Consider the following 14521-nt stretch of genomic DNA (forward strand, 5'->3'; position numbering starts at 1 on the left):
ATGCCTCGTGGGTATGTAATAGAGCGATCCGCTAACTGCAAGGTCATATAAGTAGGTTTTGGATCAGGCAAGTTCAACTTCTTGAAGATAGACAGAGGCATCAGATTGATGCTCGCACCCAAATCACACAAACACTTGTCGAACGATAAGTTTCCAATGGTACACGAAATCGTGAAGCTTCCTGGATCCTTAAGCTTTGGAGGCAACTTCTGCTGAAGCATAGCACTACACTCCTCTGTTAGAGCAATGGTCTCTAAATCATCAAGCTTCAACTTCTGAGAGAGAATACCTTTCATGAATTTAGCATAGCCGAGCATTTGCTCAAGAGCTTCTGTGAAAGGTATATTGATATGAAGTTTCTTGAAAAATTCCAAAAACTTAGCGAATTGCTTATCCAGCTTGTGCTTCTGCAACCTCTTCAGAAACGGTGGTGGAGGATAGACCTGTTTTTCCCCTGTATTACCCTCAGGAGGAGTGATGACAAAAGCTTTCTTCCTTGGTTCCACCTCAGCTCTTATAATTCTCTTTCTCAGCTTCCTCTTCAATCTCTGTCACTTTAGCTTTCTCAGTATCTACAACCTTCCCAGACCTCAATGTTATCGCCTTTACTTGCTCTTTAGCTTCCTTCTTGCCTGGAACTTCAGTGTCACTCGGAAGTGTTCCAGGTTGATGATTTAGCAAAGCATTGGCAATTTGACCGATTTGATTTTCTAAGGTCTTGATTGAATCATCTTGGCTCTTGCACATAAGTATCAGTTCCTCCAATTCAGATTTTTCATTAGCTTTATCCGGTAGTTGCTGAAGTTGGAGTGGTTGCCTTGGTGCATAGTGTGGTTGCTGGAACCCGGGGGGGTTGTAAAGCCTTGCTCCAATCTGTTGCTGATATGGATGTTAATCACCGTTCTGAGTGTTGCTCCAGCTAAAATTAGGATGATTGCGGTTGTTAGGATGATATGTGGCTAGCACTGGCTGCTGCGACCTCTGAAAGTTACTCACATACTGAGCCGATTCACTAAAAATAGCATATTGCTCAGTCTCGTACACACCTGCACAAATCTCACCGACACTAATAATCTGATTAACTCCCATATTGGCCAAAGAATCCACCTTCATAGTTGAAGCTTTCAACTGCGCAGCTATAGTAGTAGCTGTATCAAGCTCCAGAATTCCTGCTACCTTGCCCTGAGATAGTCGCTGATTCAGATTCTGGTATTCATTAGCAGCCATCAGCTCAGTCAAGTCATAAGCTTCCTCATAGCTTTTAGCCCACAAGGCTCCTCCTGATGCTGCATCATGCATGGGTCTAGAAGTAGCACCTAACCCATTATAGAAACAGTTGATAATCATCCAGTCAGGCATTCCATGGTGTGGGCACTTTCGAAACATCTCCTTGTAACGATCCCAAGCTTCGCATAAAGACTCTCCATAATTCTGTGAGAATGTAGTAAGAGCATTCCTGATCGCCGCAGTCTTAGCCATGGGAAAGAATTTAGTGAGAAATTTCTGAGCAAGATTTGCCCAAGTAGTGATCGAGCCTGAAGGTAGAGAATGTAACCAACACTTAGCCTTATCCCTCAGAGTAAATGGGAAAAGTCTAAGCTTAATAGCATCTTCAATCACACCATTAAACTTGAATGTGTCACAGATCTCGATGAAATTCTGAATATGCATGTTAGGATTTTCTGTAGGAGAACCCCCAAACTGAACAGAATTCTGTAGCATCTGAATCGTGCTAGATTTGATCTCGAAATTATTGGCATCAATAGCTGGCCTGACAATGCTGGAATGAATATCTTCAATCTTTGGCTGAGAATAATCCATTAAAGCCTTAGGATTTGCTGCAGGGTCACCCATTGCAACTGGTTCTTCAACTTCTTCTTCGCTTTCCTCAACCCTTTCTGTTGTGCAAGACATGCCTGTATAATAACAAGACTAAGTCATAATTGACAGCCCTAAGTAAGTTGAATGATAATCTTAGTCTGCAAGATGTACTTGTAACTACTAAAGTCTGATTAAAGCCAATGAGCAGACTAGAACCTTATTCTATGAACAGTATCAAGCCTAAGGATTCTCTCTGAAAGAAGATCAAGAAGATCATGCCTCAGAAGAATTACGAAGAAGCTTGGAGTTGAATAAATCTTTTCTGGGAAAAATATTCTAAGTCAGGATCTCTACAAATCTCAGAGTTAGTGTTATAGAAAAGTCACTCGAGAACTCCAGAATGACTTATTGAGAACTCAGGAAGTGCTGTAGAGAACTCAGTAAGTGCTAATACAGAATTCGGTAAGTGCTGATACGAAATTCGGTAAGTGCTGATAGAGAACTCAGAGATCTCGACAAGCCAACCTTCTCATGGAAATCCAGAGATCTCTACAAGTCAATAAATTTATGGAAAATGAGAGATCTCGATAAGTCACTTTACTTATCGAGATGTCAGGCTCCATAAAGCTCAAACTAAAGAACTCAAAGTACAAGTCTCAAAGTACAAATCGCAGACCAGTTCAAGATTCAAGATTATCAATCAACAAACAATCCAATCACTTGGATTGACAAGTCTACAAAAAGCAGCTTGAAGCGTGCAAAGATCTACAGAAAAGATTAACTGACAAAAGGAGATCAAGATTAACACAGTGTGCAGAGATATGCTAACCCAGAAATAGAAGGTTCACTTTTATATTTATAGAATGATAAATGACAGTTTAGAAAAAGTAAAAAGGCAGTTTTTATTGCACACTGTGTAAACCAGAAGTTAACTGACTTATAAAGTTAACACTGCTCATTTGGTTAGTTGTAACAATTTAGATCAGATCTTGTATTCTCTCAAGATAGAAGCTAAGCTCTTAAACAAAAGAGCCTAGAAATTTTGTAGCAAGATTTTTTTAATTTCAATACAAAATTAAGTGAGTTTTGAAAGATCGTTGTTAACTGCATTATCTTGTTTGAATTTGCATTAACATTGTTCATCTACAAAATCATCTACTTTGTTCACCATCCTAAACGGATCAAAAAAAGCTTAAAAACACGAAAACATATTCACCCCCCCCTGTGTGTGATTTATTATCTAACAAGTGGTATTAGAGCAAAATCTGAAAGAAAACAGATTAAAGATCTTGGAAGAATGAATACACAAAAGATCAGCAGTATCAAGATTCCTACGTTTGACAAAACTAACTACACTCTATGGAAGTAGAAGATGTTGTTATTTATCAAGATGGCTAATCCACTCTATGTTCAGATCCTCAAAAATGGTCCTTTCATTCCTATGATTAGAGTTGAGGATTCTACAGATGGAGACATGGTCATCCTAGCTCATTATGGTCCAAAAGATCCTTCAGAGTATACTGAACCTGAGAAAGAAAAAGTTTCTCTAGACAGCGGTCTGCAGTTGATATTGATAGAATCACTTGATAATGTGATGTATAACAATATTGTCAACTATGACACCGCTAAGCAAATCTGGGAAAAGATAGAAATACTATGTGAAGGAACGGAGGAAGTTAGGTCAAATCAAAGAAGAATACTGATCTCACAGTATGAGGGATTCATGGCTAAGCCAAAGGAAAGTATCACTGATGTGTTTGAAAGGTTTAACAAGCTGATCAATGACTTGCAGCTCCATGATAAATATTATGAAGCGGAAGAGGTAAACTTGAAATTCTTACTCACACTCCCAGATCACTCGGAACAAAAAAATTCAGCATCAGAGAAGGGAGAGATCTAAGCAGAATATCACTGGAAGTTCATTTTGGAATTCTAAAGACATATGAATTAGAAATGATTCAAAGGAAATCCTTGAGATCTGGTCAAGGGCATATCATGGATGGCTCCAGTGCTCTCATTGTCAATGATGATCAAACCTCAAGTGAAGAACCAAAGTTCCAGACTCCGGTTGTACAAATAAGTGAGCAAAGACACAATGTATCTCAAGAACAAGTCATACTGAAACTGGAAGAAGATGATTTCTACATCTTGGATGAACTTAATGATATAGATCAGTCAATGGCTTACTTGGAAAGAAAATTACCTAACATTAGAGTAAAGAAGCCTAGATTCTTCAAAAGCAAGAAACCACACTTCGACCATGACAGTAGCTGGCAAGGAAAGGGAAAGTACACATCTGACAGCAAAGGAAGCTACAAAACTGGATTTGTTGATAGATAAAAAATTACATGCTTTAACTGTGACAGGTTAGGCCACTTTGCTTCAGAATGCAGAAAACCTAAAAAGACCAAGAAGAACAATGCTTATCTTTAACTGGAGGCAAAATATGAAGCTCTTTTAAAGAAACACCAAAGTAAAGCCTACATTACAGAAGGGAAGAGTTGGGATGATTCTGACGATGATGAAAATGAGGAACTTGGAAACTACGCACTCATTGCTCTGGAGGAAGAAGATCAATATTCATCAATGGAAAAAATCCCAACTTTCACCACCATTGAGCGGAATCCGAATCAATGTAAGGAGGCTGTCAAAAAGATGAGCGCGGAAATGTTTTACATTCATAAAAGTGCAATGATTGCTAATGAAGAAGGTAGTAGATTGACAAGGATCAATGAGAAACTTGGGATGGAAAAAAAAGAGACTGGATTGTTATTAGTAGAGCTTGATGTCTTGAAACAGGAAGATGTATATCCCAAGAACAAGATCAAGTGTGTAAGTGAAATTGAGGAAGTTCTGAGACAAAAGATTGAAGAGTATGAACTAGAGTTAAAATTCTTCATACATACATCTGGTTTGGTTGATCAGGATTATGAGAAAAGTAAATCTAGTGGAAACACTGCCACTAGATTTAACCATAAGGCTTTGAGCGACAACAAGAAAGTTGCAGATGACAAAAGAAGGAAAACAGTTTGCAAAGATGTTCTAGTTATGTCTGGAGAAGAAAAGTCATCTGTGCTCAAAGCTGAAGAAACTAACTTCAGTAAAAGTAAGTTACTAATCAAGCAGGAACTTGCAAATAAGGATGATGCAAAGAAAAACATTTAAGACTCCCCTAAAACTGAAAGTGAGAAGAAGCTCATAAATGATCAAGAACCAAAGACATCTGTCAAAGAAACCAAATCAGAAAGCACTGAGAGGAGAGAGAGGAACACAAAAGGGAAAGTAAAATTTAACAAAAGCAACAATCTTGCTCATGGTGCAGAAGCTCCAGGAAGGAAATATGAAATATGTTGCACTGAGAATCATCTAACTCACCCTTGTAAAAAGGCAGTTAGTAAATCAGATGAAAAAGTCTGTACATACAATGAAGCAAAAGCAAATGATTCCTTCCCATTTTGTGACAAGCTTGATGGCATTCATCACAACTTGAAAGTAAGAAAAGGTTGTCACAGGATGAGAATAAACTTCAAGGAAACCAATCCTGAATCTACTCATGCCAAGAAGAATGCACAAACCTCAAAGAATTCTCCCTTGTCTGAAAATTATAACTCAAATTCTGCTGAATCAGTCACTCAGACAAAAGAACCCAACTCTACTTGGGTTGGTAATCACACTTAATCCTCATTGAATGCAGGGCAAGTGAAGGGAAGTCATTCAAATCATGAACAAGGTATGCTCATGATTTATGACAAGTGATAAAGACCTTCTATCACTATTTGAGTAGAAGGATGGCCCATTAAGTGACCTTTGGAGACAACAATAAAGGTCTTCACAATGGGAGATGTCAAAGCAATATTTGGAAATGTTTTCTTGAAAAACGTAGCTTGTTTGTTGCAACATTGAACTCAACAAATAAGAACAAATTCTACTACTTCCTTAACCAAGCATGTGGACAATAAAGTGAGGAATTCTTGTGCCAAGAAAGATTGAGTGAAAAACATGCAGAGGCTGGTTTGCCTAGGTTAAAAGAAGAAGAGTCCCTTGCACTTGAAAGATCTCAACATCAACAATGATCCTGATAAAGAACTGAAATTGGTGTGCATATCATGGACAATGTAGGGTTCAAGCAAATTCAAAGGAATCACTCTTGTTGACAGTAAAAGAAGACACTTCAAATGTTTTAAGGGAACTTGTCCTGAAGCTGAAAGGGGCTACAGATACAGAGTCGGCTAGATGCAGGGTTGATAAGACTAATACTAGATTAGCCTCTTATTACAGCAAGAGGTACTGTCTATATTAACACTCATTGCAGAAGCTCAATACTCAACTGCAAGAGTTGCGGTGCTCATTTGTAAGATACCAGTCTATCAACCAACTGATACAACTGGTATCCTTGAACTCATCTGTATTCCAACAGAGAGACAGTTGACTGACATTTTTACTTAACCTCTAGATGAAGCAACCTTCACTAAACCAGTAAGTGGAATCACATTTCTTGATTCTTCATCTTAAGGTAAGAACTCAGTCAAACTGTGTTGCAACAGATTAAATTCTGATAAATCAAATTAATTGATTGTGTCAGAATTTAACTGGAATATGAACTATAAATATTTCAGAATTAACTGCATATTTATTTTTCAAAATTCAAACTTTAACTTAGAAATTTTCAAATTCTAAGTAAACTGATATTTATTGATTCATATGTCAGGTATATGTAGTTGATAAATAACAGATCTCATAGGAAGCAAAAGTATTGAGAACTGAGTTCTCGATAAGTATAATTGACTTATCGATAAGCCATTTTATAACTCTTTGATTGAGTTCTCGACAAGTCATTTGTCAGACTTCTCGAAGAGTCAGTTTATGACTTCTCGACAAGTTATTATAGAGTTCTCTGATGAAAAATCTAAGTTCTCTATAAGTCCAACTTATACTTATCCATTTATCTGAAATAATTTTATCCATAAATTATTTTCAGCAAATACTTTTGACATAAAATCCATTCTAATTTTACATTGATTTTATCGATTAAAATTCAGAATTTTTCAGTCCTTCATGGACAAACTGAGTATTTGTAGGACATATCGATAAGTCTATATTATTTCTCTAATCAAGAAATTAAAATTGACTTCTCAAACGTGTCTATTTTGTTTAACATGACTTCTCGATAATTATATGCCTAATGTCTATATCTGAGTTCTCGACAAGTCATTTACCTTTACTATAAATACCCAGACTTCTCGACATACATATACTTACGCTTTCTCAGATCTCGAAGTGATCTAGCTTTTTCAATTTCAAGACGTTTTTCCTCATTTCAAAAGCTATTTCACAAATTTCTCTTACCCACTCTTTCTCACTTCACCAGAATGGCCTCAAACGTTGTCAGAACCTTTATCCTAGAGAAAGGAACCAACTTTCTTGCTTTTATAGATCCTAACCAAGCCCCGGACACCTTCAAGGGGTTTGTGAAGTTCGTTTCTGAATCATATTTTGCAGGTGCTTTGATAGCAAATCCAATTCTGTATCTGGATGTACTACATGAATTTTGGACCACCGTCGTGATACGGAAAGTAATGGATAACAACTTTGTGTCTATGGTGGTCACATGCGTCATTGGAGGACAACAGATAAAATTCAGTGAGCAAGATATGAATGCAACTCTGGGGCTTTCTACTGAGAATTTAGCTCAAGTGCCAACACAAGATGAACTGGTGGAATTCATGGATTTCATCAACTATAGTGGAAGCATCAACCTTTCCAGCATGAACAGAACTAATCTCAGAAAGGAATGGTCCTTCGTGTTTGACTGCATAGTAAGGGCATTCACTTGCAGGAAGTCAGGATTTGACAATATCTCCAGTGTAGTATAGAAGCTGGTATTCTCCATAGCTCACAACATGAAGCTCAATGTTGGGCTATTGATCCTGGAAGAACTTGCTACCAGACTTGTCATGCCACTATCTGCTAGAGGTAAAGAGATCTTTCTTCCTAGATTTATAATGTCTGCTTTAAATAATAAAGTACAATACATTCATTTATTGAATGGAATTGATAGCACTAAAATAGGCGACTGTAAGCAAGTGTCCAAAATCATATTTAAGTCACTTACTACAAGAACTAAGGTAACTGTGAGTTTGAGGATCACTCCATTTATGCTGGAGAGGTTCAGGACTTACCCTTACCCTATGCATGATATGAGAACCAATGCAACTGCTATCTCAGCTATGGTTCCTAATCCTGAAGCAGTACAAACTCAGGAACACCAACAGGAACCTTCCCAAGCTGCAGCACCTTCTTCAAAACCATTAGTAACTAGGAAGCCAACCACTTTATCCTCTCAAAAGGATAAAGTGAGTAAAAAGAAGAGAAAGGAAGTATGTCCTGAACCAGTTACTGAGAGTGGTGAGGAAAACACACCTTTAGAGTCTCCCTTGGTCAGAAAACCTAAGAAAGCCAAGAACTCTGAGCTGACCACTCAAACCACCTCTACATTCTCCCAAAAGAATGTAGTTATAACAATGGGGATTAACCAGACTCTAGAAACATCCTCTCAAATGGATGTGCCTATTGAAAAGAGCATTCTCCCAAATGCACCCTGTATAGAGTCTGCACAACCCACGCTTGAGAAATTCCAAGTGTATGGGAGGAGAAATAAGGATGGCACACACCATGAGAGCACATCACTTCAAGCTCCCTCATTAACTCAGGGGGAGCTGCCAACACTCATATCTGATCAAATCTCTCTAATTTCTAAAAAAAATTCCTCCTATGCAACACCTGAAACTACTCCTCAGGCGCATCAAAAATCAAGTGACATGGTTCCTAGAGCTGTGCTCACCACCCAGACACCACCCTTAGATGGTGAGAGGCTACTAGCTGGGGTAGACCTTGATGACACCATCAAAAACATGGGGGATTCATCTGTTTTCACTGAAGACATCATGGAATTCACAAATGCACATTCAAGTGCAAATCTATCTTCACAGGCAGTAGGGTTTGAGGGTAGTACTCCTGAGGGGGAGCTATCTAAATTCCCTCCTATTCTATTGGAGGTTCCTCATGAGAGAACAACTCCCCTCACAACCCTGATAGAAACTGCATCAGCAGCTGATGCTAGGAGTAAAATTGTCAATGACCCTGTAATAGGAGAGACAAGAATAGGACATTCAGGTTACAGTGTGGTGCAAGACACACAAGGGTTTGAGGCTGTTGCACATGACAGTAGCACAGTCAAATCCCCTCCAATTCAATTGGAGGTTCCCATTACCAGTATGGAATAACACCCTGTTAAAACCACAGTGCAAACTGTGAGTTCAACTGTGACTCAAGTCACAGGTGGTCCTAGTTCTTCAGAGCCTAAAATCCAAACAAATCATCCCTCCACCTCTTAACCTCATCTTATTGCATCATGGCTACAAGAAGCTACAACTCAACCTGCCACTATTGAAGATTTTAGAGTTGATTAACTTTCTGGGCTTGCTCAAATCTCGCAGCAACTTCTCACATCAGATATGTCTAATCAAGACTATCAAGCCATAATGATATCCTATCAAGAAGATGTGGAGGACCAACAAGCAAAGATTGTAGATGAGGCTGGCAATGATGCTAACTGTGATGCCTGGCTAGATAAAGAGTATAAATTAGAGATGGAGGATGTTCTTGTCAAATTTAGGGATGATTACCTAACCATTATAGGAAGCATCTCTAAAGCTCTTACCCCATCTGAGGTGTATGATGCTGTGAATGAAGTATCAAAAGCCCAACTTGTAACACCCCCAGATCCGGGGTCGGGAATCCGGGTTGTCACGGTCTTTCTTTCCACAATATCACTTTACTTAATTAATAATAAATACCTTCATGCTGTGACCCCACACTAACACACCCCACAACTCGTTATAGTCTCAGAGATGAAATTGAAATAAGTACAAGTCTTTGAATCCACAATTTAAAATTATTACAACCCAAAATGATTACTTGATAATTTACAGTTAATTGCCATTATCTGCCACAAGTTATAATTATACATAATTGGATTCTCAAAAGTAGATGGTCTAACTACAATGGATCTACCTCTGCAGCTATAGCAGCTACAATATCAGCGGGAAGACGCGGGACGCTTCCCACGCGCTTGCGCTGGGTCTGCTGGAGTCTGGCCATCTCTCCTAACTGTTGTTGTGTGATGAAGACATAAAGCAAGAGTGAGCCTTACAGCTCGCAAGATAATATGTATAGTGATAACAATAATATAAGTATCTAAATGGATACTTAATAGCATCTCTATCATATGCAAGATAATTACTTGCTAGATATAAGTAAAAACAAGGAATGAAGTTACCAATACTACATCACACTTATATCATATAAAGTTACTTGAACTGCCACCGTTCAAAGTATTATAAGTTTTAAGAAAAACATCCCATAGATGAGACCACAAGTTAAGACTTGAATAGATTCAATCTTTGAAATATTATTGAATGAAAAGTTATGAGATACTTTATTTAGTCCTGATATATATATATATCCACATATATATATATATATATCCCGAAAACATTTCCTGGAACCTCTGTTATGTGAAGTATGAACAGAGTTCGAAACATCCAATGAATTTTGGAAAGGAAAAGAATTTTGGCATAAACCCGATATCTCGCTGATCAGGCAAAGATACCAATAAGTAACCTGTTCTACTAGTAGATGGACGAATTCCCCACTGGTCATCACCCTGGTCATAATTAAGACCTATGCTGGACTGCCACTCAGCCACTTATGCATTTGATGGACTCCCACTGAGCCACTTACACAATAATAGACCGTACCCCGGCCTGTCGCTTATGCCGACTCAATGAGAGGGGCTTACTTCCCGAACGTTGGGCAAGTAATCAATTCATTTACCAAATCTGCAACCTTGTTGCGAATATAAAATACACCACAGAGCCGGATTCCCCAGGTTTTGAGCGAGTATTTAAATCCCCTTAAAAAGGAAGATCTTAAATATAAAAATGAGTTTTGGGATCCGCTCTGACTTTTAAAAATCACTTTGAAGACTCGAAAATACTTTAAAGAGTGTTTGGAGTAAAGCTGATTTAATGAAGTAAATCAGTCCCCAGAATATTAGAAAATATCTGAATATTATTAATTAAATAATATTCCCATAAAGAATAATCTTTATAAAAAAATAATTGAAGTAGAAGTATTAAAATTTATACTTGAAACGAGTATTAAATAACCAAAGATATACTTATATGAAAGTATTATCTTTATTTGAATAATCGAAAATAAGTTTGATTATTGACATCTTATTCTTTAATAAAATAAAGAATATATTTCAGCAAATAATCGGAGTCATAGATCCTCAAATGAATATTCAAATAATATTCAAAAAAAAATAAAATAAGCTGAGTCATAATACCTCGAATGAATATTATAAATAATATTCATTAAATAAAATAAAGGAGTCATACATCCTCAAATGAATATTCAAATAATATTCAATAAATAATATAAAAGAGTCATAAGCCTTCGAATGAATATTCAAATAATATTCAAATAAATAAATAAAAGAGTCATAAGCCCTCGAATAATATTCGAAATAATATTCAATAATAAAATGAAGTTTAAAGTTATCGAATAAACCTTATTCGATTAATAGTTTGGAAAACTATAACCACATATATATATAAATATATATATATATATATCCATATCCATATAAAATCTACTCGGGATCCTCGACTCCCGGTTTTAGAAAATATTTTCACCTTTGAGTCCCTATACTAAGGGTATATGCAAGATACAACTATCCTCTAGCATAGGTATTATCAAATAAACCAACAGATATATATCTCAAGAATATAAAACAGGCATGCATATATACCATATCACATGCTACAATATATCGCAACATTTGCTAAATAACAATCATGCAATATCACAAGATAATGCATATACATACATTTACATCACAACAACAGTGTATCGGATAGAATACTTGCCTGAGCGACTTGGGGGTGAGAAAGGCTCGGGACGAGTCTGATAACCTATAAACAACAAGTAAGTTGGAATTAAACCAAAATCACTTGTAAATCTATGCTTTAGCTAACTTAGACTCTAATGCTAGTTTTACGCTCACCGATTCGCTTAAGTCACTCGGGTACCCTCGACTCCACCATTTTTAATAACTTAACCTTTACGAGTTTTAAAGCGATTCCTTCGCGAATGACTTACCAACTGCCTAACGCACTTACCATAAATGTTTCACACATTAATTAACCCTTTTTGGTCTTTAACCTATGTTTCAAAGTAAGGCGAGGGAAAAAGTTTCGTCCGCGAAACGCCGTTACTTGAAACGGTCGTTTCTCCTAAACCGTAAATCGGAATTGAACGAACTACATATCAAAACGAAGCTCGCAACATGAGCTATCTAAACATGGCAGTGGTCACAATTTAGCAGGGGGTTCTCGGGTCCTAATGCTATGCACAAAAACAGTCCAAAGAAAATCGGACGTTACGACGGCTATGTTTACGCGATTTCCCATTTTTTAAACTACCCACAATCAACACAAACCATCCTCAAATCCAACACACAACAAACACCCATCCTTATCACATCATAACAACCCCAACCAATTCAATTTAACCATTCATACTTATGCTTAATCTTTACTTTAATCATTCTTAAGTTTCTTTAAATCAAAACCACAAAATTACCATTTCATTTCACTACCATTCCAAATCTCAAACTCTAATCATAACAACAACTACAATAACATCCTACTCATCAAAATCACCTTATAATATATATGAACCTAGGGTTTGAAAATGGTATACCTTCCTTGAAGTGGTGGGTTGAGCTAGGAAGCCTTAAGAAGCTTGGAGAAGCCTTAGGAAAGCTTGGATCTTCAAGAAAAACAAGAAAAAGTTCAAGTTAAAAACTTGAAAACACTATTCATTGTCTTCTTCATTGATTAAATGGAGAAGCTAGAGAAAGAATTAATGGCTTAAACTCATGATATAGCCATAACTAAGCATAAAGATGGTTAGGGAATTTTCTTACCAATTAAGGATGCTTGGATCTTGATTTTGGAAATTTTTTTCTTTGAAAAAGGCAAAAAGCCGAGAGCTAATATGAAGAACAATGCCTTGGCTGATTTTTTTGATTTTTGATGAAATGATTTGCTAGTTGGTTGGCTTGGTTTTGTTTTTGATTTAGCAAATTACCACCTTGCCCTTGAATTTGTGTGGTCCTTAATCAACCACACCTCCCTTCTTCCATGTCATGCTTATGTCACCCTTATGATGTCATCCTCCCTTCCTTGTCTCCTTTCTATTGGTTGGATGACATCACTCCCATTAAACCCTTTGATTAGCTTCCTAATCGTTTGCCTAATGACCGCTGATCTGTTGTACGGTTCGCTTAACTTTCGTTCTCGTTTATCGTTTGAAGGATCATACCCGGGATCTTATTACTTAGGTTCCCTTAACCTTTCTCAATACGTTATATTCCTTTTTTATGATCCTCTATTATAATCCTTTAATTTAAATCCTTTTTATCCTGTTACCTTATACTCAATTCTCTCCGTATCTTGTGGATTTCCGGGAAAAACCAAAGTGTTCGGAATTGGGTTCTGACGATATTTACATACACTTATATACTTCATAGAGTTCTAATAAAATCCCAGAATATCCATAACAGAACCCCTACATAGTGTGGCGTGAAAAGTTTTCTCATTCAGCTAAAACACTATTCACAAGGGTTACAAAAAGTTGAAAAATTTTGGGGTTATTACAGTCTCCCCTCCTTAAAAAGGATTCCGTCCCGGAATCAAACAGAAAACAATTGGGGGTACTTTTCTAGCATTGCGCTCTCTAGTTCCCAAGTCGATTCTTCCACATTATGATTCTGCCATGGTACTCTGACTAGCTTGATCACCTTGTTCCGAAGCACCTGCTCCTTCTTATCCATAATCCTTACTGGCTTCTCCACGTAAGTTAGATCTGGCTGCATATCCACCTGCTCGTACTCCACTATGTGCCTGGCATCTCGATGATACCTCCTTAGCATTGACACATGGAACACATTATGAACTTGTTGCAAATTAGGGGGTAGGGCCAGCTCGTAAGCTAACTTCCCAATCCGTCTTAATATCTCAAAAGGTCCAATGTATCTTGGGCTTAGTTTTCCTTTCTTTCCGAACCTCATTAATCCCTTCCAAGGGGATACTTTCAACAGTACTAAGTCCCCTACTTCATATTCCTTGTCCTTTCGGGCTAGGTCTGCATATTTCTTCTGTCTGTCTTGGGCTGCTACAAGTCGCCCTCTGATAAGATCCACTATATCTTTGGTCCTTTGGACCACTTCGGGTCCGAGCATCTTCCGCTCTCCTACTTCATCCCAGTATAAGGGAGATCGACACCTTCTTCCGTACAAGGCCTCATAAGGCGGCATTCCGATGCTAGCATGAAAGCTATTGTTATAAGAAAACTCGATCAACGGCAGGTGATCATCCCAACTTCCTTTAAGGTCTATTGCACAGACTCTCAACATATCCTCTAGTGTCTGGATGGTCCTTTCACTCTGTCCATCCGTCTGGGGATGGTACGCGGTACTCATATTTAACTTGGTCCCCGCACATTCCTGAAAGCTCCTCCAAAATCTGGAGTTAAACCTAGGGTCTCGGTCTGAGACAATGGACGCTGG

The 14521-nt window shown here is 37.7% G+C and overlaps 1 non-coding gene across 1 annotated transcript; it reads left to right on the top strand.

Moving 5' to 3' along the window:
- Nucleotides 1-1357: 1357 nt before the first annotated feature.
- On the top strand, nt 1358-1464 carry LOC141682782 (small nucleolar RNA R71). The gene has a single exon (XR_012559945.1). It is a non-coding gene; the product is annotated as a small nucleolar RNA R71 (small nucleolar RNA).
- The last annotated feature ends 13057 nt before the right edge of the window (nt 1465-14521 follow it).

The sequence above is a fragment of the Apium graveolens genome, chromosome 1 (genome assembly GCF_009905375.1).
Source record: "Apium graveolens cultivar Ventura chromosome 1, ASM990537v1, whole genome shotgun sequence".
Lineage (NCBI taxonomy): Eukaryota > Viridiplantae > Streptophyta > Magnoliopsida > Apiales > Apiaceae > Apium > Apium graveolens.